Here is a 25,420-nt window from a genome sequence, read left to right on the forward strand (position 1 = left end):
AGTTCAGGTGTGTAGGCTCAAAAAGTAATGAAAAGTGAGTTTTCACTTTGAGGGCAGTTTTGCATTTTGCACTTTATGCACTCTGAATAAAGTTTGTGAGAGATTTTTCATCCTCAAGTGCAAGCTTTGTATTTTTCATTAAATATGATCAACTTTTACAGCGTGCCCATGTTTTTTGCAAGGTAACCGTTTTCCCCTTGCCTCTCACAGAATAACATCTGGGCATGCCGAGACTTTTGCCTATCCCACTGAATGAAGCTCTTCCAACCTTTTATGTCTGAGTATGTGTTTTTGCTGTGGCAAATTAGTCTGTCAAATTAGCCCATGGGCTCTGTCAACATTCCTGATGTCTGATGCATCAGAACATCACCTGATATTACATTTTAATACAAATGACATGCTGGAAGATGCCAAAAAGGGTCATTAGCAGCATGTTCAGCTGACATAGTAAATAATAATTCATAGTAAACAACAATAATAATAATAATTGTCTGCAAAATCCATCTTCATCTATAGATGTCAGAGCATTTTTGGAGGAGAATATAACACAATCTCCAGGGAAGATCTGCCCCGCCACGTTCCACAGAGAACTCATAACCCCGTCACAACATTGGCCGCTTTGAATGTTGGCAGAAACAAGCTGCCGCGTGCAGGAATGAACTTGTGTTAATATGTCAACATTATAAGACCCTCATTATTACCTCATCAGCTAGACACAACAGCGACTCATCAAAGAAGTCCAGGCACAGACGGGCCTCCTTTTTGTTTGTTATAAGGATGAAATGGATCAGATGATACAGCACTCTTTGGTTAGCAGTATAAACAGACATGGAGATCTACAGGCACAGGCAGAATATGCAGGAACGGTTTTTGGAAGGTAAATCTGCAGAAAAGAATTAAAGTGTTAAAATGTGTTAAAGGTATACACTTGTATTCATAGCTTAAATTAAAGCCAAAATATTTACTAAAACACACAAATGGTGGTGGATGTACTGAACTGAATGATGGGTGTTCAAAACCAGTTTTCTGCAGGTTTAGATTCCATCCAGGCCTGGAAATCATTCATTTTTTTCTTCCTGTTAGCACACATTGTGATAAAAGGATGTGTATCAAAAACAATTAACTGATAAAATAGATATTGGATGATAAAGAACATGGAGTTTAACCACAAAGAATCTCATCAGTCAAAACAAATACTGACGCGCCAAAGAAAACCAATCAGACGTTTGGAGTTTTGATTACAATCAATGTATGTCTGGAAATATGCTAGCATTAGTGACAGAATTAGACAGGTTTTATTGGTGCGGTATAAAAGTATCAGCCGGATGACTTTAATTAACCGAAATGAAAAGAAATCTAGATAGTGTGTTATCCATTAAAGGGTTAGTTCACCCAAAAATGAAAATTCTGTCATTTATTACTCACCCTCATGCCGTTCCACACCCGTAAGACCTTCGTTAATCTCCGGAACACAAATTAAGATATTTTAAATCCGATGGCTCCGTGAGGCCTCCATAGGGAGCAATGACATTTCCTCTCTCAAGATCCATAAAGGTACTAAAAACATATTTAAATCGGTTCATGTGAGTACAGTGTTTAAATATTAATATTGTAAAGCGACGAGAATATTTTTGGTGCGCCAAAAAACCCCCCAAAATAACGACTTATTTAGTGATGGCCGATTTCAAAACACTGCTTCAGGAAGCATCGGAGCACAATGAATCAGCGTATCGAATCGTGATTCAAGATCGCGTGTCAAACTGCCAACGGCTGAAATCACGTGACTTTGGCGCTCCGAAAAGCAGATTCGACACACTGATTCATCTGTGCTCCGAAGCTTCCTGAAGCAGTGTTTTGAAATTGGCCATCACTAAATAAGTCGTTATTTTGTTTTTTTGCGCTCCAAAAATATTCTCGTCACTTTATAATATTAATATTGAACCACTGTACTCACATGAACCGATTTAAATATGTTTTTAGTACCTTTATGGATCTCGAGAGAGGAAGTGTCCATTGCTCCCTATGGAGGCCTCACGGAGCTATCGGATTTCAACTAAATATCTTAATTTGTGTTCTGAAGATAAACGAAGGTCTTACGGGTGTGAAACGGCATGAGGGTAAGTAATAAATGACAGAATTTTCATTTTTGGGTGAACTAACCCTTTCAGGGTTTTTTTTCTCCACATTGTGACATTATTTTCATAAATATTAAGCCATTTTCCCCTCAAATTCTCATTATTGTAACATGAACGAATTTCATTTTTATTACCTTAATGCAAAAGTGATATCAATAGTAAATTAATTTAATTGAAAAAGTATTGTAAATGTATATTAAAAAGTATTTACACAGTATAGTTTTATATTATTTATATATAGTATTTATAGTATATAAATGCTATATTTATAGTATATTGTACTATATTTATAGTATATAGTATTTATTTATATTTAAAGGGATAGTTCACCCAAAAAATGAAAATTCTGTCATCATTTATTCACCCTTATGTTGTTATTTTTAGTTCTGTTGAACTAAAAAGAAGATATTTTGAAAAATGTTGGTAACCAGACAGTTGACGGCACCCATTGACCACCCATTCCATTTTAGGAAAAAAGTACTATGGAAGTCAATGGCTACCCGCTACAGCAGTCAACTGTCTGGTTACCAACATTCTTCAAAATATCTTCTTTTGTGTTCAGCAGAAGAAAGAAACTCATACAAGTTTGGAACGTCATGAAAGTGACTAAACGATGACAGAATTTTAATTTTTGGGTGAACGATCCCTTTAAGTATTTGTTGTACTGCCTTTAACTGATGCAAATTTAAATAAATAAATAAATAAAACATCATATTAAGTATTAAAATCGAAATATATGGTATTAAAGTAAGGTGAATGAATATTTTGTTTTTGTTTTGATTCTACGGGTGAAATATAGCATGTTTTTGTGTGATTCACTCAAGTACTTTAGTGACTGTAATAAATTCTGTTCTCTCTCCGCCCTGTACAAGTATAAATTAGCGTAGGGCAGAGGGCACTTGCAGGCTTACGGACTGGACTGTAAACGTGGTCATGCTACTTATATGGAGACTGCACCAGTAATACGCCGAATTATACGATAAATTCACTCCAGATGTGGCAATCATCCCCAGCCCTCAACCTGACAGTGTGCACAGCAGCATCTGCAGAAGCTTATCAGTGATCAACTCTCCCTCTATCTGTCTTTTTCACAGACACACTCACACAAACACTGTGGACAGTCCACAATGTTTGCGTTTTTTCAAGAGATTGCTTCCATACCTGCACTGCAAACACTCGGTGACTCCGTTTCCTTCCACTCAAGCTGCAATAAAGGCCGTATTAGCAAATAGTGTTTATTTAACCCCTTAATAGATGCACTCTGGTGGAAGCTAGGTGGAGGCCCTTCTCAAAACAAAGCCTGTAGTTCCCTGCAGCTGACACTTTGATTAATGTGAACTAACACTGCAATTACCAGTGTTGCTATTGAAGATCAGAGATGCGTTGTGAAATGAATTACAGTTGCTAGAATCATATACTGTTCAGATACTGTTCAGGGCAAGCTAACTTTAAAAAAAAAAAAAAAAAAGTTATCCAAAAGCTAAAATCTAGAAGCTAAAATAATACACTACAGAAATATTATCCAAGCCAATCTGAAAGCTAACGTTTCAATAGTTACACTATGAACAACATGGCAAAAGTAATGTGCTACAATTAAGCATGTTCATTGTATAATTTAAGAATTTAAAGGATTAGTTCACTTCAGAATTAAAATTTCCTGATAATTTACTCACCACCATGTCATCCAAGATGTTTATGTCTTTCTTTCTTCAGTTGAAAAGAAATTAAGTTTTTTGAGGAAAACATTTCAGGATTGTGCGTGATCTTTCCAACGTGATTACGTAAAGCGTGGCGCATCGCAGAGCAGTGCAAGATGAGCATTTGTGTTTAAAGGTCCCGTTTTTCGTGGTTTTTTGAAGCTTTGATTGTGTTTATAGTGTGCAATATAACATGTGTTCATGTTTTGCGTGTAAAAAAACTGTATTTTTCACATAATTTACTTATCTGTATACCGCTGTTTCCACTGTCATAAAAACGGGCTGATGACTTCCTTGTTCTATGAAGTCCCTCCTTCAGAAATACGTAACGAGTTCTGATTGTGCCAGCGGTTCCTGTGTTGTGATTCGACAGCAGCTTAGCGAACCTTGCCCGGAAAGGTCACGCCTCTTACCATAACGTGGAGATGCACGCGCTCAGTGTTATTGTAAACATGTCTTTAATTTTACCCTATCAATTTGAGCCGGAATCAGACCCGGTGATTGGACTGCGGGATGAAAATAACAGCGTTTCGACGACATGGCGACAAACACACTCTTGCGTATTCCTGTGGGCGGAGGTTAGTCAAAAAACTGTTTTATTGACGTCATTAAAGAAGGAAGTAGAGGGATGTAGTCCAAACTGGCCGTTCGATGTAGGCGACTTCTGTTACATAAAATATCTCGCTTGGCATTGAACTTTGAGCTTTAAAATTTTACAGATTTTATTTATACTCTAACAACAACATTACACACTAACTAAAGTTTGAAACATGGGATCACGAAGAACGGGACCTTTAAAAAGTATATACATTTTATTATTTGTTTCGCTAAACAAGACCCTTTTTCCTCGTCTGGGATCATGTAGAGCCCTTTGAAGCTGCATTGAAACTGGAAAAATCCTGGAATGTTTTCCTCAAAAACCTTAATTTCTTTTCAACTGAAGAAAGAAAGACATAAACATCTTGGATGACATGGTGGTGCGTAAATTATCAGGAAATGTTAATTCTGAAGTGAACTAATACTTTTAATTAAAATAATATAGTTTTGTAATTATGAAATAAATATTTTAATATCACTTTCCCCACCATTGACAGAATTTTCCGTCATTTATGACACCAGGCTTCCCCACCAAATTTTTGGCTTTCTGTGCTTTCACTGTTATACGGTAGGGGGCGCTATTACACATCTTCTGAAAGAGTAGAGAATATCCAAATCAAAACACAGGCAAAAAATAAGAAGAAACAAGCAATAAAAGCATTTCTTATGCACATTTTCTCAGCTTTTTGTTCAAAATGTTGCCTTTTTCATGAAACTTACCCACATTCAAGTGTTTATAAATGAAGCTTAGAATAAAATGGGTTTTGTTCTTTCTTTTGATGTATTGCATGTTCAGATATTCATACAACAAAATATTCTGGGGGCAAAATCTTTGTGATTATCAAAAATGCTGGGGGTGGCTGGCAACTTAAAAAATGCTGGCAGGGAATAAGTCAATATATAATGAATATATTGATAATATATATTAAAATTAGAGGGTTCATTAGAGGGAAAAACAATGCAATGTTAAAAAAAGAGTGTGTTTACTCAGTATAGCATGAATTACTGAATTATTACTATATTCATGTATTCAGGTTTTTACAAGCCTGTACTATTAAAGGTTTAGTTCACCCAAAAATGAAAATTCTGTCATTAATTACTCACCCTCATGTCGTTCCACACCCGTAAGACCTTTGTTCATCTTTGGAACACAAATTAAAATATTTTTGATAAAATTCGATGGCTCAGTAAGGTCTCCATTGCTAGCAAGATAATTAACACTTTCAAATGCCCAGAAAGGTACTAAAGACATATTTAAAACAGTTCATGTGACTGCAGTGGTTCAACCTTAATGTTATGAAGCGACGAGAATACTTTTTGTGGAAAAAAAAAAACAAAAAAAACGACTTTATTCAACAATATCTGATGGGCGATTTCAAAACACTGCTTCATGAAGCTTCGAAGCTTTACAAATCTTTTGTTTCAAGTCAGTGGTTCAGAGTGTATCAAACTGCCAAAGTCACGCCCCCCAGTGGTGAACCATTGAAATTTTGAAACACTTATGACGTTACGAAGACTTGTTTACTGAAATCACGTGACTTTGGCAGTTTGATACACTCCAAACCACTGATTCGAAACAAATGATTCGTAAAGCTTCGAAGCTTCATTAAGCAGTGTTTTGTGTTCCGAAGATGAACGAAGGTCTTACGGGTATGGAACGACATGAGGGTGAGTAATTAATGACAATTTTCATTTTTGGGTGAACTAACCCTTTAAGGCAAAAGTCAAATTATGGAACGTTTGGTACTTTAAATGTTTCATTGTATAGTGCTAATGTTTTAATACTCTTTTTCTCAGAAAATGTGTTTACCTTTTGCTTCACATACAGGTGTTGAACTCATTTCTTTATCACTGGCAAATGATATGATGCATTTGCAGGTTTAATTTTAATTGTATGTAAATGTCAACCTCATCCAACACACATTTTGTTTTCTGTGTCCAAAAGTATTTTAAAACATTTAGTGAAAAACCACTCTGAACAATTTAGTCTGAAAGTGAACCATTCAAATACTTCAGAATGAATCACTGAATTGAGTGGATTCAAAAAAAAAGAAGAAGAAAAAAAAAAAAAAAAGAGATGAATCTCTTTGAAGAGATTGAATTGGAAAAGGGGAATTCTGATTCGAAACTGACTCATGCTTGATTGTTCAAGTTATGTTGTAATATGAGTTGAATGCAGATTAACAGCACCATAAAGTTAAAGTGGAAAACGGGACTTTGATTTGATAAAATACATAGAAACATTGATTACACACGTAATATATACATCTATAACTCTTCATTATGTTCTTTGACTGTTAAAAGGGTTCTGCCTTTGTCAGTATGTGAAAGAGAGAAATATAAAATTGTATTAAATTATATTCAGATAAAAATCACTCAACAATTGTAAATGTAATTAGGATTAAGTAGGAACATATGAATGCATAATGAAATATAGCATATTATCAGGGAAAATATAATCAATAAAACAGCTTTGCAACGGAAAAGCGACATGATTTAAAAGAAAAAACTAAGCCGTAATGTACAGATTGTATAAGCATCCTGCCACATAAAGTAGTTTTACCAACATGACAAATAATCAGAAAAACTAATTATGATACTTTGCCGTTTTAGCAGAGCAACTCAGAGGAAACAAATTATGTCGAAGTCGAATTTGCTTTATGGAAGTCTTTCAGTCATTAGAACCAACACAATGAGGAAATTGTTTTTACAGGAAAATAAATTCCCCTGACACGCTTTTAAGGACCAGAGAAGGCAGCGTCTCCATCAAATTACATTACGAGACAAAAATGACAGTGCAAATGAAATCAAGCAAACTCGTAGCGCTTTTACAGATGGTGCACGGCCTCTGTGTTCACTGAGGTGCGCATGTCAAATTACTATGCAAAGTTTCGTGATCAGCAAAAACAGCGGTTCTGTTGATCGAGTCGTGGTGGTTTGACCAAATGTAGCCGAGAGCACTTGTAGCTGTCCTGTCCATTTACAGGCTGAAACGTGTATGAAAAAAGACGTCACAACGGGAAAAGGAAGTTTGCTTAGCTGCTCCTTCGGAGCCAGGTGCAAAAGTTGGCCAGACTCTTTCTCGTATGCGATCGTTTTAAGTCAGTTTTCATCACCTAACATCTTTATCAAACCCATGGGCCTAGTTTGTGTTTTCTTTTTCTCCTCCTTCTTGGGGGGCCGGCACTGTAAATTACAGAGGGTGATGGAGTGAGGTCCCTCGTGCCTTTGCACATGATTAATGCATTTAAACGTTCACGTAAAACATGCTCTTTTTGATTACAAGTAGTTGGGTTGTAAAGTGCCTCTGAAGACTGTGCTCTTTTTGACTTTTCTGCCTCTTGAATTTTCCACTTGTTTTTTCATTCTTTCTTATGCTACATTCGCCTGTAAAGTTAAATCGTTTTACTGAGTGGAAAGCATGGCGTAGAGATTTATTTGACCCGCAGGAGATGATGTGCTGTATGGACTGCTTGGAAGAGCTGTATTCTATCTCTTCAAACTAATAGCGCTAGGCGTTTTACTGAGTTTAATTCCTTTTTGTTGGCTGCAAATTTATTGACGGTAATATTGAAATGCAACTCGCTTGGGAGGACTAAAGCAATAAGAGAACCATTTGGAGCAATCTCGAGAAACTCTCAGACTCATATCAGTCTAGTACTCACAAATGTATGCCGCTGAATGCAGATATTAGTCAACCAGTTGACCTGATTTCTTAGGCATCATGAAATCAACATTGACAATTCTTGTTTTTAACAAAGTATTGCAGTATTTATTATAAATGATTTATCTGTGCACATATTTTTTTTTTTTTAATTCATGTGTCCTCACAATTTTTAATCAAAATAACTTCCCCTCCCTTTTGCATCAACGTCTCTTCTCTTCTCTGATGACGTGTTTACTGACGCGAGGGCTTTGATGATGTTATCAAATGTGCACCTTCAGCAAAAATGGTCAGTAATATAAAATAAAGATTAAAGGGATAGTTCACCCAAAAATGAAAATTATCCCATATCCCACTATCTTCCTTCAGACAAACACAATCAGAGTTATATTAAAAAATATCATGGCTCTTCCAAGCTGTATAATGGTAGTGAATGGGGCTTGAGATTTTAAAGCCCAAAAAAAGTACATCCATCCATCATAAAAGTAATCCATATGGCTCCAGGAGGTTAAAGGTGCCCTAGAATCAAAAATTGAATTTACCTCGGCATAGTTGAATAACAAGAGTTCAGTACATGGAAAAGACATACAGTGAGTCTCAAACTCCATTGTTTCCTCTTTCTTATATAAATCTCATTTGTTTAAAAGACCTCTGGAAAACAGGCGAATCTCAACATAACACCGACTGTTGGTAACAGTCGGGATCATTAATATGTACGCCCCCAATATTTGCATATGCCAGCCCATGTTCAAGGCATTACACAAGGGCAGCCAGTATTAACGTCTGGATCTGTGCACAGCTGAATCATCAGACTAGGTAAGCAAGCAAGAACAATAGCGAAAAATGGCAGATGGAGCAATAATAACTGACATGATCCATGATATCATGATATTTTTAGTGATATTTGTAAATTGTCTTTCTTAATGTTTCGTTAGCATGTTGCTAATGTACTGTTAAAATTGGTTAAATGTGGTTTATTACTGTATTCGCGGAGACAAGAGAGCCATCGCTATTTTCATTTTTAAACACTTGCAGTCTGTATAATTCATAAACACATCTTCATTCTTTATAAATCTCTCCAACAGTGTGTAATGTTAGCTTTAGCCACGGAGCACCATCAAACTCATTCAGAATCAAATGTAAACATCCAAATAAATACTATACTTACGCGATTAGACATGTTGCATGACGAACACTTTGTAAAGATCCATTTTGAGGGTTATATTAGCTGTGTGAACTTTGTAAATGCACTGTATAACTGCACTTATAGTCGAGAGCTCGGGGGGAGGGAGTGCGCGATTTAAAGGGGCCGCAGCATGAATCGGTGCATAGTTAATGATGCCCCAAAATAGGCAGTTAAAAAAATTAATTAAAAAAAATCTATGGGGTATTTTGAGCTGAAACTTCACAGACACATTCAGGGGACACCTTAGACTTATATTACATCTTTTGAAAAGGCGTTCTACGGCACCTTTAAAAAAGGCCTTCTGAAGTGAAGCGATGGGTTTTAGTATGAAAAAATATCCATATTTAAAACTTTATAAACTATAATAACTGACTTCCATCAAGTTCCGGCAGAAGAGACGCATGACGTAATGACGAACGTGGAAGCGCAGACTATAGAGCAAAACAAAGCACCAGTCATGAATTAGAAGTTTAAAACGATAATTCTTAAAGAGAAATGTCTGAGGATTTCCATATAAGAGAAGAGGAGCTTGAGTTTGTTGCCCAGCCCTATTTGTTTGAACCGCAAGAGGCGTCAACTCTACGTCATCCGTCGGGTCAGAGGTCACTCTTCCATCGGAACTTGACTTGGGTATGGCTGTTGCAGGAAGCCAGATATTATAGTTTATAAAGTTTTAAATATGAATTTTTTCTTACAAAAAACCATTGCTTCACTTCAGAAGGACTTTATTAACCCCCTTGAGCCCCTGTGGATTACTTTTATGATGGATGGATGCACTTTTTTGGGCTTCAAAATCTCGTGCCCTATTTACTACCATTATAAAACTTGGAATACAACTCTGATTGTGTTCATCTGAAAGAAGATAGTCATAAATACCTAGGATGGCTTGAGGGTAAGTAAATCATGGGATCATTTTCGTTTTTCCCTTTAAATTGAAATGGCACTGTATGCAATCATTTTTTTTAAGCAAATATGTACAATGTCTAGAATATGAGGTGTGAAATTTTGAATGAACATTTCATAGAGCAGTTTTATCCAGAGATAGACCAACAGGGACTGTTCATCCTGTTAAAGACAAACTTTCTCATTACTATTTCTATCGCATTTCGTTAGCTCAAAGCGTCATGAGGATCTACGCTTGTTTGCTATTTGTTATTTGTTTGGGTGTTTGTGAGGGTTTCAAAACCCAACCCCGTGGCTGTCTGGGTGGTCGTCTAGACTGCCAAAGATGCCCCTTGAATGTTTGGATTCTGAGATTTATTTATTTGTATTCAGGATGAATATGCAAAATGGAAAGTGCAATCCTCTTTAGCACATCCTGCTAACAGCAGGTCGTTCATCCGTCCAGACTGTGGTTGGTCTGCTCAGACACTGGCTGGCATACATGGATGACCAAGGTGTGTTGGCACACCCCACCCACTCTCAGTTTAGTGGGCAAACATTTATTCGCCAATCCAAGGGTATAATCACCCTTTCTGAGCGCAGCACAAAAATATGCCGAAGATGTCAATAGTGTTTAATATTCAGAAGAAAAAAAAAAGTTTTGCAGCCTTATAAAAATTTTTTTAATATGGTACATTGACCCAAAAAATCAAAAAATCATCCAAAAATACTATGGTATTTGCATGTAGATGCATATGTATGTGAACTCCAGAGAACCAACCAAAAAAAAAAAGAATTCCAATGTAATTTTCATAATGTTGATGTATTATATTGCATGTCCAACATGACGATTTTTGTAAGTTTAAATAGCCAATTATCATACTGTAAATATGGAATTAGTTGTTTCATAATTCTTACAACTCCTATACTTAGCATATTTTTTAAATCTTTGAAAACTCAAGCAGCAATTCACATCATCCATTACATGCTACTTCAGGCTCACTGAATAGAGATTTGACCTGCTGTCAGGTTAAAAAAAAAAAAAAAAAAAAACTCTTCTCCACACTCGCTTTGTATTCAGTCAGCCTGGGCTTCTACTCTAGTCATCTGGTACATATTACCTGCACACATGCTCCAGACAGCACCGGTTGACATTCAGGGTTAAACAAATCCAGCCAGCGTACAGGCCATAGATCAGTCCAACACCAATGTGCTCACACTGGCTACTGTGTACATCCACTCTGCCTGTTTTTCTACAGCTGCAACTGACTGAACAGCATGTTCTAGTACAGATTTTGTTTTGTTACTTGTCATACTGGCATATTCTTCTAAGAGAACATTCAGTACATTAATTGGAAGGACAGTCTCTTAGGTAAACCCCGAGGCTAAGGAGTGAATTCTCTATATAGTTGTGCCAGTTTTATGAACAGGATTCCAGCACAAAAACCTCCGTCTTATTCACCAACCACCTGCAAGCCAATGCAATCTAATTTACATATTCCTATATAGAAAACTATTTGAACACAACAGACAACGTGTGTAAAATTTTTACCTGGGAAGGTTAGCATGGTCCAGTTAGTCCCTGCTGGTAGATGCCGTAACTACTCCTCCTGTTACCAAAAAATGATTTTAAAAGTAGTTGTGTATTTTGATCAAATACATTTATGCAAGCAAGATATATTAGTGTCTGTCTATCTATCTATCTATCTATCTATGTATTTCTGTCTGTACCGACCGTCCGTCCATCCATCCATCCATCCATCCATCCATCCATCCATCCATCCATCCATCCATCCATCCATCCATCCATCCATCCATCTTCTGTATTTCTGTACCATCCATCCATCCATCCATCCATCCATCCATCCATCCATCCATCCATCCATCCATCCATCCATCCATCCATCTTCTGTATTTCTGTACCATCCATCCATCCATCAATCCATCAAACATTACTTTAAATATTTTTACCTCCACCCATGTTCTGTACTTCTTTGTATCTGTACCATCCATCCATCCATCCATCTTCTGTACCATCCATCCATCCATCCATCCATCCAACTTTTTAAAATATTTTTTACATCCACCCATGTTCTGTACTTCTTTCTATCCATCCATCCATCCATCCATCCATCTTCTGTATTTCTGTACCATCCATCCATCCATCCATCCAACATTATTTTAAATATTTTTTACATCCACCCATGTTCTGTACTTCTTTCTATCCATCCATCCATCCATCCATCCATCCATCCATCCATCCATCCATCCATCCATCCATCCATCCATCTTCTGTATTTCTGTCTGTATGTACCATCCATCCATCAAACATTACTTTGAACATTTTTACATCCACTCATGTTCTGTACTTCTTTCTATCTGTACCATCCATCCATCCATCCATCCATCCATCCATCCATCTTCTGATTTCTGTCTGTATGTGCCATCCATCCATCCATCCATCCATCCATCCATCCATCCATCCATCCATCCATCCATCCATCTTCTGTATTTCTGTCTGTATGTACCATCCATCCATCAAACATTACTTTGAACATTTTTACATCCACTCATGTTCTGTACTTCTTTCTATCTGTACCATCCATCCATCCATCCATCTTCTGATTTCTGTCTGTATGTGCCATCCATCCATCCATCCATCCATCCATCCATCCATCAAACATTACTTTAAACATTTTTACATCCACTCATCTTCATGTTCTTTCTGTCTGTACCATCCATCCATCCATCCATCCAATCCATCCATCCATCTTCTGATTTCTGTCTGTATGTGCCATCCATCCATCCATCCATCAAACATTACTTTAAACATTTTTACATCCACTCATCTTCATGTTCTTTCTGTCTGTATGATCCATCCATCCATCCAATCCATCCAATCCATCCATCCATCCATCCATCCAATCCATCCATCCATCCATCCATCCATCAAACATTACTTTAAACATTTTTACATCCACTCATCTTCATGTTCTTTCTGTCTGTACCATCCATCCATCCATCCATCCATCCATCCAATCCATCCATCCAATCCATCCATCCATCCATCCATTCCATCCATCCATCTTCTGTATTTCTGTACCATCCATCCATCCATCTTTCAAACATTAGTTTGTTACCTCATTTACCTCATTTTTGGCTCAAACTACTTGGCATCAGTGCGCCGACAGATCAGTTTCTAATCGCGTACTCTCGAGGGTCCTGCACCAGCTGTGTAACTGCCATTGAGATGAATGGGAATTCTAACGAATAGCTCTTTCCAGGTATCACAGACCTTCTTGGACTGAACCTATAATCATATAATTGCCTGGGTTAGTGGTCAAATCACATATCAGGATCTCTAATTATAAGTCTACAACCATAACTTTAAAAAACAGTTATTAATGATGTGTCATTTACTGAATGGAAATGGCAAATGGTGTTCTGTTAAATGGTGACTTATCAGCTTATGAAACAGGTCTTAAACAAGTAAGACAACTATCTTTTGCTTGTGAATATGGAACCCGTACACGTACAGAAAGCTTGAAATCCTTTTAGTATTTACTCTCTGTCCGATTTCTCACTTCATCACATGGCAATTGGAACTGACAGCATAATTATCAGATCATCCAGAATTGATCTTCAGTGGGTCAGTTCCAAGAAAAGAGGGAGGGTGAAAAGGAATAAATAAAGGGGTGGAAGAAGGAGGAAAAAAGCCATCCTCTTTGGAGAGCTGGCGATGGTTCAGTCGTCTTGTCAGCGAGACACGTATGGTTACGGGGAGGCAGCATTTGGAGATTGCGTTGCGGGTGTTCCCTTGATGTACCCTGACAGGAACCAGATTCAGAGCCGAGCGGCGGCGTCTTAGCTCTTTGCTTTTTATTTGTCTGGCTCCTTTGGGTTTTTCCTGGCCCTGTAGGGCCGGTTCAGGGAGTCTAAGGCCATTTATGCAGCTTGCTAGCTTTAGTGGGAATAACAAATACAGGGAGAAAAAGTCTTAACCTTCTGTAACAGAAGAGGAAGAGACCACAATCATGCTATTGTTCACAATTTCAATTTAGAAAAAAAACAAGGTCCTCAAAGTTGGTGGTGTGTTTTTGTGACGGTTGTAAGCCTAAACAGATATCAACACATGCTACAAAACAGCATTCATATGTGGTTTGCATTTCTTATGAGAAAAAAAAAAAATGTAATTATTCATGAAAATGTTAACCATAGCATTTATGCAGTACTTTTTGTTTGTTTGTTTGACAAACTTTTAAGTGCATAATCCTGGAATTATGACACATAAGTATTTATTAAACTTTCTAAACTCATGGATAATTGTTTATATAATAAAAATAATAATATTAAAATTGCATTAAATGATTTTCCCACTTCAAACGGTCATGTTGAAATAGTAAAATGGACTCCACTAACAGCTGGGATCAGTTTTTCATAGTGACCTACGATTAGAGTAAGAACCAATATTGTCTAAGCTTTGAAATTTATCAATAATTTACAGTCTTTGACAATTTTGAAAAAGTTTTAGCCAAATGGCAGTTTAAAACTACATTAGCAGAGTTTCAATATGAAGGTGGGCAACAGAATGTAACTAGATATTATGTTTTGTAATATTATTAGGGCTGTCAATCGATTAAAAATTTTAATCTAATTAATTACATACTCTGTGATTAATTAATCTAAACTAATCGCATACATCATTTTTGCTGTGAAAGTATTAAATATTTCAATTCAAAATGGGTCAAAAATGGTCTTTGGTGGTGACAGACATGGTCATCCACACAAACAGTAAAAAGTGCCCTACCCACATGATCTGCGAGCCCGATACTGACAATAAAGTACCCGTCACTCTCACTGTAATTCTTTCTTGCCCTCTTTGCAAAAAAAGTGATTTTTATAGCTTTGTAAGAGAAGATGCTTTTTTGCTAAACCTGAAAAGTATTAAAAAGTAGCATTTAGAAGTTATATTAACTAATAATATAATTTTCTACCATATACAATTGAATGCACCTAGCTAACAACAACTTGCTTTGTTCTGGTTTCACCTCACTCCAGTCTAAACTAACTGATTTTATAGGTAGGCCTAATTTACTACACATTGTCATTTAAATAACCTGAAAATATTGTGGATTATTAAGGCTAATTTTACTAACCACTCTTGCTAAATGGGGTAAGCACACTTATGTTCTCATTTCAGAGTTGTTTGAGTAAATGATTCATTATAGACTGTGTGGACAGATCAGTTGTTGTCATGATTCATTAAAATGAATCTTTTCAAATGAGTCATTAGGTCGCGAATTGGACATTAGCGGACGTTGACGTGTTGCGTGCGAATCGCGACTGTTATTAGGACATCGCAAAAGACTTGTCAACACAGAAAACACTTCACCACTGGATAGGATTTTCTTTTTGTTTACTGAAAGTGTAGTTTATGTCAGCTGCACGTGCAGGGCGCCTGTCAGAGAAGATGAGGTGATGTTCTTTTGAGCACTATTCACACCCAACGGTTATTCAGGAAAAACATTCTCCGAATGCGCCTCGTGAAACATGGATTCGGTCTTACGAACTTTTAGCATTGTGTCAGTTGATTTAGATTATTAAGTGTGAGGTAGAGAGAGCGCAAAGACGGTGCTTACTTTGAAGACAGAGAGAGTTCGCGCACACGAGGGAGGAGCTCTCTGCTCGTTCTGTCCTTCAGCGCAGCAATCATCTCCCTCCTTCATTTTACAGTCGAATGGTGGCTAGAACGGCTCCAGGTTCAAAGGTCAATACGGAATGGATTAATCTGCGTTATTTTTTTTTACGAGTTATTTTTTCTCAGATTAATTAAGCGAAATTAACATGTTATTTTGACAGCCCTAAATATTATTTAAATAAATACCATAGTATCACTTGTGTATCATTAAAAAAATGTTTAAACAATTCAGTGAATCAATCATTTAAATGGTTTATTTAAATGAAACATCTGAACAAGCAATTTTTTAAAATGAATCCGATTTCCTAATGCTTCATATTTCATTTGGGGGGATAGGCAGCAGAATGTAACTAATTATTATGTTTCGTTAAATTATTATAATATAATTATAATTTTTAAAAAAAACAGACAAAATGCTTTATTGAAAAAATGAATGAATCATTTTTGTGAACTAGTTTATTTAAATAAAATGTCAGAACAAGCGATTAATTAAAATCAATCAGACTTCCTAATGCTTCATATTTCAATTGGGGGGTGGGCAGCAGAATGTAACTTAGTGTTATGTTTCATTTAAATTATTTTAATAAACAATACCATATTGAGTATATCTGCAAAAAAATGCTTCATTGAACAAACGAGTCAATCGATTTGTGAACATATAAATGAAACGTAAGAACAAGCGATTCATTAAAAAAGCCTTTCTAATGAGTGTGGAAATTTTAGAAGAATACTTTTGATTTTAAGTAACATTTTGTAATGCTACACTAGGCAAAAGTAGCTCAAAACGTTTTAGATAACAGCTGAGATACTTAAATGAAAATGCTGTCAATATTAACTCACAATCATATTTTTCCCAACCTGCATGACTTCTGAGGAACACAAAAGATGATACTCTAAAAGTCAATGGGGTGCACAAAAAATTGGACTCTATTGACTTTCGACTTTCCTTTTATAGACACATATCCTCAAAATATCTTCAAACTATCACTTTTATAAAATGATCTCCTAAAATATCCTCTCTCTCACACACACATAAAGCTTTGGGAAGTTCATTTGGCCACTTAATTTAATAGAACCAAAAAAAAAAAGGGGGGAAAAAAAATCACTGATTTATTCAGCATGATTCAATGCATGCTTTGGGCTTTATCTTAATAGGCAGATCATCTCATTACATCACTTACTCTGTGGAGAGCAGTGGTTTGGCTCTCTGTTCTGTTAATCTGTTTAACACAAAGATGGTCCAGGCCGACAGTAATTAGGCTACATAGCAACACAAACCAACGGGTTTCACTTAGAGTCAATCCTAACCACCTCAACTCTGTGCTGCATTACGCGGTGCGGAACGGGGCCCGTCCTGTGCCAGATCCGTCCAGTTTCACACCGTTCTCAGACAGTTTTCCACCTCAAATGCCGACAGAAAAAAAAAAAGCCTGGTCGTGGGTGGTTTACCGGGGTCAGTCCACCGACAGAGTGCGCATTTCATGAGAACGCAGCCACTTAATTCTGAACCATTCGTCAGATTTACTCATTTACATGAGGACAGCTATCATTTTGTGCGAACGCTGACATTGATAAATGAGGCGTTTCAGTTAATAAGCAATACAAACAAATGAGAGGTCTTGAGAGAGAAGATGGTCCTCATTTAACTCCTGTTTTTTGTCTTACTGGGGTTCATAAAGATTGTTTCCATATGATTGCTGCATTAATTCGAGCAGAATCTGGTCGGGACTCGTGATTTAAAAGCTGCTCCTCTGTGTGTCTTTAGTGCGATTCGGTTTTTATTAGGTGGAAAAACAAACCTTGTAGTTTGAAACTACCAAAACACGGAAAATTCCATTCGCATGTCAAAATATTGTTTGATATTTAACCAATAGGTTTGTGATTTTATCTGTGTAACAGTGCAGTGGACCCAAATATTTTCAGATCAGACGTTCTGTATGTGTGTGTGTGTGTGTATGTGTGTGTGAGTATTTCCATAAAATTTTCCCCATAAATTTGTGTCAATTTGCACCCGTTTTGTATTTTCAGAGCGTGTTAAAATATTTTTAAATCAAATTAGCAACGCCATAAATGACCATCTGATTTCCAGCAGGGATCCGTGTCGTTGGGAAATGGAAAATTTAGATGTGCAATGAAAAATGATAAATTATTGAACGGAGACCAAAACATATCAGCACTCTGACTGAGCCTTTTTTCTCCCGTCCGAGTAAAAATATTAGCACAAAAAGTCCTTATTAAAGGTGGCGATGTTATTTTAACTAGTTTGAATCACCTTTGGTCTCGGTGAGTCCCTGAGAGCTTATAAGTTCTCTCAAGCAACAGAAGCAGTGCATGAAAAGTTTTCTCCACTGGTTTAACGCAACACTAGCAGAGAACAAGCACTCCCGTCTTCTCTACTTGAGCGTGGTGAAGCCGTGTGAGATGGAAATGACACTTTCTTATGTTCTGTGAGGTAAGAGGAGGCTGCAGATAACAATGTGGCTCCTGAAAACCACCTGCACACAAATTGAGATTAACAGTTAGTCTAAAATAATTAAGAGTGTTTTTTCAAACTAAATTAGGTATAAAAGTCAACTAATTTAACCAGTTTATTTCCAGTGGCATTTGAGGTGTTGGAAAGCTACTTTGAAACTTTATCTTGCCAAGCTTCACAAAATTTAAATTAGCTAAAATACCATCAACCTTTGGAAAAGGTAGTTCACTAAACCTCAAACTACTCACAAACAGCAGCTAACTAGCAGTGGGATATATCTTGAATATAATGTAATATAGGCCTACTATCATTTAATGTGATCAGAGCTGTGTATTTCTGGGAGAAAAAAAAGTTTCAAAGAATAAATCAATGAATACATTAGGGAGAGAGCAATAAACTTAAGATTTATACACTAAATAGAACACACACACAAAAAAAAATACAGTTGGAAAAAGTAATGAACTATATAATATTTAAGAGCTAAAATATTGTGCATATTGTGGACTTTATTTGGTTTAGTTACATGAATTGTCCAAATGAACTGATTCACAAAAATTACTGTACTGTACATATACAGTACCTGTCAAAAGTTTGGAAACATTAAGTTTTTGAAAGAAGTCTCGTGTTCACCAAGGCTGCATTTATTTGAGCAAAAATGCGGTAAAAGCAGTTAAATTGTGAAATATTAATACCATTTAAAAGAGCTCTTTTCTATGTGAATATATGTTAAAATGTAATTTATTCCTCTGATCAAAGCTGCATTTTCAGTATCATTACTCCAGTATACACTGCCATTTGTTAAGTAAGATTTTAAAAAAATAAAGAAATAAAGAAATAAATTAATACAGTTCAGCAAAGGTACATCAAATAAATGCTGAAATAAATGCATTAAATATAAATGCTGTTCTTTTGAACCTTCTATTCATCAAAAATTCTGAAAAAAAAAATCAGTTTCCACAAAAATGCAAAGCAGCACAACTCTTTTCAACATTGATACTCAGAAATGTTTCTTGAGCAGCAAATCAGCATATTAGAATGATTTCTGAAGGATCACGTGACACTGAAGACTGGAGTAATGATGCTGAAAATTCAGCTTTGATCACAGGAATAAATTACATTTTAACATATATAGTTAAAAAGAAAAGAGTTCTTTTAAATGGTAATGATATTTCACAATATTACTGTTTTTTACTGTATTTTTGATCAAATAAATGCAGCCTCGGTGAGCAGAAGAGACTTCTTTCAAAAATATTACAAAACCTGCCTTCTATGGCCTCAACTTACTTGTTGTCATTGGAAAAGTTGCTTTTTTAAAACAATTAAACTACTATCACGCAAAACAAACAAACAAACAAAAAAAAAAAACATTTACTTACATTCACTACTTTCAGTTAGTTACTCTCCAACAATGATCACGGTAGAAAAAGGGCTTTAATTTTTTGAACTCGACTTAAGTTGACATGTCCTGTGGTGTGACATACTAAACTCCATCTAAAACTATATCAAATAGCATATTGGTATTGCAGTGTTACAACAAATACAGTTCATTAATTGAGAGACTATGGAGTTTTGGGACTTGTAAAATCTCATTTGGCACACCACAGGCAGACTATCACTAAAATGATGTCAGCAGAACAGTTACAGAACTTACTTATAACCAAAATATGCATTTTGACACATTCATGCAAATTTTAACCTTAAATCTTAATTTTAAAACAGCTCATAGACCTGTTATGCATCAACTACCCCTGTATTCAACAATAAAAGTACATAAGGTGTGAACTTTTATCACTTGCTGTAATGATTTCCACATGAAATATGCACATCTGGTTTGCAAGGTTAGGTTTATGACAACATAAAGGCCTTAAAAGATTAAAAAAATAATAACTTGTTTTAAAGTTTTGGATATGGTTTGCATAGGCAAGATTTAAAAAAAAAAAAAAAGTATTTTTAATGTCTCTTTTTGAAGCATTAATCTTTAAATCTTCATAAAAGTTATGGTTTGACATCTTCACACTGCACTAGCATGAAATGATCCATGCACTGACTTCCTGTTCGGTTATAATAGTTCTTCCATGCTGTCATTTACTTTACACTTGTACAAAACTAAACACGGTCTGACTGATTCTTAACAAAAGAAGAAAATGCACAGGCATTGAAATTGCAGAACAGGGTTTTGTTGCTAATTTTCCCATGCCGAAACAAAAACAATACTCTCTATGCGAGTTAGATTTCGCTGCGCAGTCATGCCCCTAAATGATGGCGGCGTACGTAATGACCTCAGCCAGGCCAAGGTAATTTTGGGTGCCACTTTCAATCAGCGGCATAACCACAAAACATTACAGTGATGTAGAGTGATGCTTTTGGAAATAACATCCTTTGCTGTAAAATTATTATCAATGCACGCATCGGGAAAAAAAATGAGAACAGGTGGGAAAAACAACAAATACAAAAATGAAACCTCAAAGAGCCGATGACAGCTGGGACGTTTCATCTTAAACCAAGCCAGAATGGATGATGGCAGCTGGATTACGGTGGCGCTCGGAGGATTGCACACCGCCCTTCTAATGCCCAGGAGCCTTTGAGTCTGTGCGTGGCTTCGGCCCCTCGGTAATAAGTAAGATACTGCATGCAGCCTCACAGCAAACGTCTGCAGCCGCTAAAATTAAATCCCTGAAACCAGATGAAATTCCCAAAAGAATAAACCTTCTTGACTTTATTATACAGAGCGCTTCCAAGTACATGGGCTGAAAGAAAAGCAGAAGAAGGGTAACCTAAGAAGTTAATTGACTTGTGTCTGGCATGCACATAGGGCATTGTGTTTCGTGCTCAAACAAGTGGTCCAACATTGTGTGAAATCTGAAAGTGACACATTTGGCATCATCTGGATAAGTTCTTTTTTTTTTGTCAATATACATATACTAGTCAATACTTGAATGATTTAATTTAGAACGTCCATGGAAAATCATGTTTACAAAAGTGTCTCTAGTATGTTTGGTTTGGTGCTTGTAAGCCGATGCCAAATGTACTGTAAATCACCACATAGAAAATCATATATTTTGAGAAATTAAATTAAATTTTGTGGGTAACAAACAGACAAAAAACAATAATAACCAAATGATGTGAAACACATGATACAGATTTGTTTTCTAGACTGGTTTTCCACAACTTTGCATATAGCATATTCATCATTTTTCATTTGATCTACCGAGTAAAAATCGGTCATGACATCTTTAAATGATTTCTATTAAATTTAGAGTTCTATAATGTTATATGATTATGTGAAGTAGATTTTTATATTTATTGCCCATGCAAAACTCACTGCCATGGTGCTAGGGTGTTCTGGGTAGTTTCCATGGCATTGCTACGTATGCGGCTGCTAAGGTATTCTGGGTGGTTGCTAGGTGGTTATTTAATGGTCCGAGTCGAAAGAGCCTACGATGGCCTCCAAAAGTTTGGAAACACCCTGCATTTCAGCATAGAGTTTTGAAAAATATTAGCATAAATCCTTATTATTTCTTGGTGTGCATATTATTTCTTTAATGCATTAAAGTATGTTGCAATTACCATTAAAGACCAGGAATAAAGATTTTCAGTTACACTTTATTTTAAGTTGCTTTTGATACATTGTAATCATACATTTAAGTACTGAATAATACTAATTAACAACATGCACTATATAATTAGGGTTAAGGTGATGATACTTGGGACAACTTTTTGAGCAATGTTGCCGAGCAATGTTGCTTGGGGCCACTGAGAATGAACAACAAATTTCTATCTGGATATTTTCGATAAGTCGTGGGCAATTTTTTGAGATCCTCCAATCAGAATGCTATAGCAAGATGGCAGCCTCTCGGCAGCAGTGGAGCGAAGAAAAGGATCGTGAACTTATATATTTTTATGCTGGTAAGTTGTATGTTTCAACCCAAAATGGGGAATTTACCTCATTTAATGCTTAAAATACCAACAGGTGTCCAATTTAATGTGCATAGGCGGTAATTTAGCCATCAAATGTTTTCAGTTAAATGCTAAAAAGACGCGTTCTGTTTAATCTCTGCAGTGGTGTAGTCCATAAAGTAGCTTTTGACGCGATCGTCCCGAATTTTGAATCCGCCATTTGCCAAACTCGCTCGTCTCCCTTTTCCCATGACAAATCAGATAGGAAAGGCATTTATATTTAATAAAAATGTAGAAAATATTTGAAAAGTTGAAATAAAGTGCCTAACAAGTGTTTAATAATAAAGTATTTATTGGGTTGGCAATAGATTTGCTCCTCTCTGATTAGTTGCTGCCAATTGTCCGTTGCTCTAATTAGTTGCTCTGCGTCTCACCAGGTTGCCCGGCATTGCCCAGCAACACTGCTCAAAAAGCTGCCCCATGTATCATCACCTTTTGGGTTTGGTTTATGGTTAGTTGCATGTAATTATGCATAATTTATTGTTACTACGCAAGTACATGTAATATATGTAACAAGGACACGAAGTAAAGTGTTAAAATATTAGCTCAACACTTCTTTAGAGCATTGCTGATGGATTGCTAATTAAAGTTAGTACACAAACAGATTAGGGGTCGACCGTTTATCGGCGCCGATGTTAAGCATTTTTATGGTTATTGGTATTGGCCATTTTCAAAACTAATATGCCGATAAAATAATTTAATATTGAAATGCGCTCTGATGCAGCCACCTGTCGGAACTCATTTGTTGCTTGTTGTTGTTTACTTCTTTAAGTTATACAAAATGTTCACAGAATGCTGCTGGGTGCTGCCTGCATATATCCCTATATATTGGTTCAAAACATCGGTTATCAGTCTACTTGAGTGGTAATAATCGGTATCGGCCCTGAAAAACACATATCGGTCGACCCCTAAAACAGATCAATTAGAACAGTTTATAGATGATTAGTTGTTCTAGTGTTTTTTGTTCTTAATTTATTTTTATTTAATATATTTGTAGCGTTTGTACTGTCCCTTATTAATGCAAAGTCATCATATGGATTTATGCTGATATTGTCCACTTTTGCTTTGATTGTTTGGAGTGCACTGTATGTGATGCTCACTTTAATAATAATTAATAAAAGCAAATTAATTTTAAATGAATAAAAGCAAATTCATACCCCACCAGAATGTGATGCCAGCTCTTTCAAAGAACATTGGGTCTGCTTTCTGAAAATGAAATAAATCTTTAGAGTTATAAGTAACACCAGACCAGGAATTTCCTTAAAAGCAGGAACTGGAAGTTTGAGTGGGAGTTTTAACAGCGTGTGCAGTCTTTGTCCAGGTGGAAACACACACACACACACTCATACACACACAGCTGGGCCTCACATGTTCATGGACGCTTTCCAATGACTGTAAGGACTTCCTCTCTGCTTACCTGTGCGCTTTTGGCAGCCGTGAGGGTCATGGAGGCCCTGAGGGAGAGCTGACCTTCTGTCTGACCTGCTCAGGCCAGACACGGGAGTTCCTTTCACCCACATCAAAGCAGCCATTTGTCTTATGTAATAAATAGTGGTCTAATTCTGAGGGACGCCTACTCAAAGAGCTGGACGTTTGGCTTTAAATTATGACTGAATCAACAAAAGCAAGTGCAGGGCAGTGTCATGTCTCAGGCTGAAAAACCTCAAATGAATCATGAGGGAAATTAAGAAAAAATACATTAAAAATATATAAAAACAGATATTATTAGACAAAATCGAGTCACGTATATATAATAAATGGACAGGATGTGGTGTCAATGTCCTAGAGATTGTAGAAAAAAAAGTCTTAATAAAAGTGAAGAAATTTTTCTTTAAAATACAACTTTTTTATATTTTGCCTGCCAAATCAAAATCTATATACATATAAACTGTGTTTATGAAGACATACATATACATACATACATACATACATACATACATACACACACAGGCCTACCGCCTCCCCAGCACCACCTGCTACGAGATGTCACCCTCTCTCTAGCAGCAGCAGCAAGTTTCCCTTAATTTTATGAGCATTTTCAGAGCATTTAGCAGAAACAACCATAGCTCCAGCGGCAGCAGCAGCGTAGCAGATCTCGTCATCCAAGACCAAACCTATGAACATCCTATTTACATTAATAAAATGTTTTATAAACTATCCCTAGATATGGCATGACTAAAATACACACACACACACATACAGTATACGAGTTTGAGAACTCTTACAACCCACGTATAGTTTCCTCTATTTCCATTTTTGGGTGATATTGTGTTAAACATGAATTTAGGAGGTGTCAGATAAAATCTGTACATAAATGAGTCTGAGTCTTACATAAATGATCAGTTGACTCACTGACCCTTTGCTGGAAAGAGCAATTAAAGGCCAGAGACAACAATCTCAGACATGAAACTACCTAAAATAAATAAATCTACTGCCCAAGTTCTTCCCTCTATGTCAAACAAGACCTGTAAAAAGCAAAACACACAGTTCTATAACTGTTCTAATTCTACGGTTCGTGGTGTGGCGCGGCATAGTGGTTAAGGGTCAGAGCTGATAATCAGATGGTTGCTTGTTCTAAGGGGTTGGTCGTTTCACTATTGTGTCACACATTTGTTTAAAAGACCTCCGGCGAATCTCAACATAACACCGACTGTTATGTAACAGTCGGGATCATTAATATGTACGCCCCCAATATTTGCGTATGCCAGCCCATGTTCAAGGCATTACACAAGGGCAGCCAGTATTAACGTCTGGATCCGTGCACAGCTGAATCAACAGACTAGGTAAGCAAGCAAGGACAATAGCGAAAAATGGCAGATGGAGCAATAATAACTGACATGATCCATGATATCATGATATTTTTTGTGATATTTGTAAATTGTCTTTATAAATGTTTCTTTAGCATGTTGCTAATGTACTGTTAAATGTGGTTAAAGTTACCATAGTTTCTTACTGTATTCATGGAGACAAGAGAGCCATCGCTATTTTCATTTTTAAACACTTGCAGTCTGTATAATTCATAAACACAACTTCATTCTTTGTAAATCTCTCCAACAGTGTAACATTAGCCGTTAGCCACAGAGCATAGCCTCAAACTCATTCAGAATCAAATGTAAACATCCAAATGAATA

The 25,420-nt window shown here is 36.4% G+C and overlaps 1 protein-coding gene across 7 annotated transcripts in view; it reads right to left on the reverse strand.

Annotated features, from left to right (window-relative positions):
• runx2b (RUNX family transcription factor 2b) overlaps positions 1–25,420 on the reverse strand; it is a 150,619-nt gene that overhangs the window by 83,689 nt on the left and 41,510 nt on the right. For 5 of the 7 annotated variants that reach the window (XM_048207625.1, XM_048207626.1, XM_048207620.1 and 2 more), the window contains exons 4-7: positions 13,311–13,471; positions 11,714–11,771; positions 999–1,076; positions 702–883 (exon numbers count right to left, since the gene is read on the reverse strand). The gene's annotated coding sequence lies outside the window, so the exon portion shown is untranslated. Of the gene's footprint in view, positions 1–701; positions 884–998; positions 1,077–11,713; positions 11,772–13,310; positions 13,472–20,793; positions 21,006–25,420 lie in introns of all 7 variants that reach the window. The other 2 variants (XM_048207621.1, XM_048207623.1) reach the window with 2 other exon arrangements.

The sequence above is a fragment of the Megalobrama amblycephala genome, linkage group LG11 (assembly GCF_018812025.1).
Source record: "Megalobrama amblycephala isolate DHTTF-2021 linkage group LG11, ASM1881202v1, whole genome shotgun sequence".
NCBI lineage: Eukaryota > Metazoa > Chordata > Actinopteri > Cypriniformes > Xenocyprididae > Megalobrama > Megalobrama amblycephala.